Source organism: Asparagus officinalis, chromosome 1 (assembly GCF_001876935.1).
Source record: "Asparagus officinalis chromosome 1, Aspof.V1, whole genome shotgun sequence".
Lineage (NCBI taxonomy): Eukaryota > Viridiplantae > Streptophyta > Magnoliopsida > Asparagales > Asparagaceae > Asparagus > Asparagus officinalis.
In genome coordinates this window covers 44,120,006-44,125,267 of record NC_033794.1, presented here as the reverse complement: position 1 = coordinate 44,125,267, position 5,262 = coordinate 44,120,006, and positions in this window count along the sequence as shown.

The following is a 5,262-nucleotide window of genomic DNA, read 5'->3' as shown; positions in this document are numbered from 1 at the left end:
TACATCTCTGCCCTCTTCTAAAGGACATCGCTTCATTTTAGCGATAACTGACTACTTCTCTAAATGGGCCGAAGCAATCCTATTAAAAGAAGTCAAGACAAGCGATGTGGTTAAATTCGTAAAACACCACATCATATACAGGTACCGTATTCCGAGACCCATCATCCACGACAATGGACCCCAGTTTGTTAGAAATCCAGAATTAAGAATTAGGCCTCAACAACTTATAACCCTGCTGCTAATGGGCAAACAGAAGCTTTCAACAAGACCATTGTCAAGATTCTCACTAAGGTGGTTTCGACAAATAAAAGAGATTGGAATGAGAAATTGGATCAAAGCTTGTGGGCTTATCACACAATGTTTCGTACACCGACAGGTACGACACCATACTCCTTGGTATACGGATGTGAAGTCGTATTACCACTAGATATCCAAATTGCATCTCTTCGGATAGCACTGTTAGGAATCTTGACCCCAAGATTAGTTTGTTTTGATGATAACAAATATTATATGTTGTGTGTATTATGTGCTAACATTTGTTTTGCAGTATCAGAGCTATATCAATAATTATATTCAAAGAGATACTCAAGACATAGATGGGTTCAAGGCAAAATGAAGCAAAGAAGAAGATATACTTTATTGTCAAAATGTAATTTTATATTTTCTTTGCTTAGAAATTTGTACAAGCCTTGATCACTCACACACATGCACACACATAGTGTTAGAACACACTAACACATGCTTAGTGTGTTGGTTAACAATAGAAATCCCCTATGTTAGCCATTAGAGTTTATAGATATTAAGTGAGTCTTAAAACATTTTATTTACACCCCTTATAAATTAGAATCTGGAAAAACTCAAAAGACCAAAGTTGTAGGTCTCTTCAAGAGCTTTCCAACAAATCTTAAATCACCTCATTCCGATATCGGATGAGAAAGTTATAGTCAAAATACTAAACAGAAAAATTCCAGAATCTGAGTTTACAGTGTAGTCGACTAATATGCCTTGTAGTCGACTACTGATCAATTTTCTGACTTCACAGAGTCTGTTTAGACTCAGTGTAGTCGACTACTATGACTTGTAGTCGACTACAAAAGCAGTTTTTTCAGATTTCAGGTTTAAAATAAGTGACTGTTTATAGCCGTTTTGTGGACGTTAATTGGGTTTAAAATTATGTCATTTCAGAGGCTATAAATAGGTTTAAACATCAGAAAACAACAACCAAGTTTTGCACTTGCAAGATCAAACATTTTTTGCATATTCACTCTCTAATTTTTTAGATTTTCATGCTAAGTGTTTAGAAAAAGAGAGTTTCTAATATTACCTTGGTTTCAATCATTCTTAGAGATTGTGTAGGCAATATTCAGAGAGTTAAAAGAATCCTAAGCCACTGCAGCACTTCACTACACATTCAAGGCTTATAGGATCAATTGTGTTCTTGCTTCAAAAAGGATTTCTCTCGGGTTTGAGAGGGTTGATCTCTTGGTTTAGAGATTGGGTGGCAATTGGCATGGTCTTGTCAATTGGTGTTGCAATTTGCATGGTCTTGCAAATTGGTCAGGTTTGCTTTTGATTTTGTAAGGTTTCAAAATCATAGTGGAAATCTCAAGCGGGATTTGCTTGGGGACTGGATGTACACCGGGTTGGTGGAACCAGTATAAAACTTTGTGTTTGTGATTGTGAATTTCTACGATTGCCATTTTTCTTTGCAATTTATAATCTACTTTGCATATATTTTAAAAAAACACTATTCACCCCTCTTCTAGTGTTCTAGTGTATCTATTTCAGATCCTACAAGCACTTGCAACTAGCATGACGATGGAGGAAAATCACCGTAGACGTCTCGAAGAGCTAGAGCTGCTAGACGAAAAGTGACTACAAGCTTAGCAATACATTAAATTCTATCAAGTTCAAATTTCCAGAGCATTTGATAAGAAAGTTAGATGTCGCACATTCAAGGAAGGTGATTTAGTTCTCGCTGTCTGATGCCCAATGATTCTAAACTCCAAGAAGAAAGAGAATTTGGAGCTAAAGTGGGAAGGACCATTTGTAGTGGAAACTATCTACTCAAACGGAGCATATCCTTTCATCACGCGGGATGGCGAAAAACTCATGATGCCTATTAATGGTAAACTTATGAAGAAATATTACCCATAGGCCATTGGTCAAATACGCTTCATAGCAAAAGGGGAAGCAAATCGAGGTAACGATTTCTTTACTTGATCCCCTCCAAATTTTTCTCACTAATCCTCTTCAATAAGATGGCGGAACCATAAAACTATTACATTAATAATTACCTCTGATAGTCAATATTTAACTTTCATTTAAAAATATCCTTTCAATAGTAACCTACTATGTGATGCGTTGCTATTTTATTTGTCATCATACTTCTATGTCACTGAACGACAAGACCCTCCTAACGTCGTCATTTTCACAAATGATGTTTGTTTTCTAATAATAACCTACTATGTGATGTGTTGCTATTTCATCTGTCATCATACTTTATGTCACTGAACGACATGATCCTCCAAACATCGTCATTTTCATAAATGATGTTTGTTTTCCAATAGTAACCTACTATGTGATGTGTTGCTATTTCATCTGTCATCATACTTCTATGTCACTGAACGACATGATTTTTCCAACATCGTCATTTCCTCAAATGACGTTCGTTTTCTAACATTAGCCTACCAAGTGATGTACCTTTGTTTCCATCATTATCATCATACTCATATGTCACTGAACAACATGATTTTCCTAACGTCATTATTTTCCCAAATAACATTCGTTTTCTTACATTGGCCTACCAAGTAATGTGCCTTTATTTTCATCCTTGTCGTCATTCTCCTATGTCACTGAACAACATGATTTTCCTAACATCGTCATTTCCCCAGATGATATTTGTTTTCCAACATTAGCCTACCAAGTGATGTGCCTTTATTTTTATCCTTGTTGTCATACTCCTATGTTACTGAACGACATGATTTTCCTAACGTTGTCATTTTCCTAAATGACATTCGTTTTCCAACATCGGCCTACCAAGTGATGTGCATTTGTTTTCATCGTTGTCGTCATGCTCCTATGTCATTGAACGACATGATCCTCTTAACATCGTTATTTTCACAAATGACGTTCGTTTTCCAATAGCAACCTATTATGTGATGTGTTGCTTTTTCAATCACGGTCATTATACTTTTGAGTCATTGAATGATGTGATTATCCTAACATCGTCATTTTTATAAGTGACGTTCATTTTCTTATAACAAGATTACCATATGATGAGCTTCGTTTTCACATTTCCAAAACTTGATTTTAACTTAGTCATTTGTTTTTACTATATATTTGATCTAATACCTAGAAAGGCTATGGATAGAAGAGAAATCTTAGCACTTGAGTATAAGAGAAACTCTTTAACAACTCATCATACTGAGGGGGAAAGTATGACTAGTCCAACTCAAACAGCAGTTGATAAAGATATATTAAGTTTGTTGATAGCTGAGGGTTTGCTAAAAATCCTAAGTTGCGATTATTAATTGCATAAAAGAAGAGAACGGTATGTGAATAAAACTATAAATTTTATTCATATAATGATTGAAGTTATAGAAAGTCAAAGTACATAGATTGAACTTAGAAGACTCGAACTACACTACGAGGTTCAGTAACAAGTTTTTTCAATGACCCCCGAGCTACACTACGAGGTTCGATTACAAGTTCTTTCGACGACCTTCAATAATGTCTTCTTGTGCAATCAAGTGGACCTTTTACAATGGTGTTGAGCTTCATCTTCAACAATGTTGCAGTTCTTGTTGTTGAAGTTCTATCTTCCGTTCCTTGGCATGAAGCCTTCCCCATGCTTGAATTTCAACGTTGGTGTTGGTAGCACCCGCCCATCTGCTTGGGTAAACTGAGTACTAATAGAAACACCACAAGCTCTGAGCATAGGATCAACATCTTCCCCATTCCAACAGAACGTGGATGAGTTACAGAGTGAAGCGGCACCTTTAAAAGAGTTGCTGATACTTGTGAGAAGAAGGACAAGCACTTTAGTGGGTCCGTGAAGCTGCCACATAACCCAAAGTTCAAATGAAGAGCTGCACTCAAAAGTCCAGCAAGTTGCTGAAGCACGGCCTGACTTTGGTTATGAAAGATCAAGAAATTCTCAAATGAAGGAGCCCCTATAATGAGCAAAAGGATAAAGTTAGCACGAAGTTCGTCAGACAAGTGAAGCTCATCAGGCAAACGAACTTCGTCAGACAAGCGAAGCTCGTCAAGAAAATGAACTTCATCATATAAGCGAAGTTTGTCAGACAAATGAACCTCGTGAAACGAAGTTAGGGGAAGATTGTTCATCTACCTAATAAGGGTTTAATTGATTCAAGCACAAATTTATCGCTGGTGGAGAGAGGTCCAACTTAATCAAAGTTTACCTGAAGCAACGACGTCGATCAAAGAGACTGTGATATCAAGTTTGCCTACCTCACCAGCGACGATCATTGAAGCTAGAAAAGCTTAAAGTTGTGAAGGGGATAAGGAAGGGAACAATGAAAAGAGTAAACTTCTTTGTGTCATTTTGTAACAGGGCTCAAAGAAGAAGATGATGGTTCTTCTCGAAGAGACATGCCCTATTTATAAGCAGTGGAGCCAATTAAGTGGTTGAGATCTGTTACGCGAACCCTTGAGCACCAGATGGTCAAGAGGCTTTGGAACCAAAGAGACGCATTCAATGTGTTCGTACTTAACACAGAGAGCAAGATAAGGAGAGGCGCATTAAGTATTCAATACTTATTATTATCCTAACGAAGCGACGGATTCATGTGGATCAACAGCTTAGGAATTGGTGGAGTCCAGTCATCTTCATTTAATAAGATTATTTCTTATTCCAAATTCCAAAACGACGAAGGTCACTACCTCAATTGAGTTTAAACTTTGAGACTCAGTTGAGACCAGTTTGCACCTCGTCTTTGAATTCCAAAATGATGAAGGTCACTACCTCAATTGAGTTTGAACTTCAAGGCTCAATTAAGACCAGTTTGAACCTCATCTTTGAATTCCAAAACAACGAAGGTCACTATCTTAATTGAGTCCAAATTTCGAGACTCGGTTGAGACTAGTTTGAACCTCGTCTTTAAAGGCCAAAACATAATGTATGTTTGTTCGCGGGGAAAACTGTTATCTTTTTCATTGAAATGATTTTCATCTTGGATTACAAAGATCCGGTCTTTTATAGATCCGGTTACAACTAAATCAAAGAAAAAAAATAAA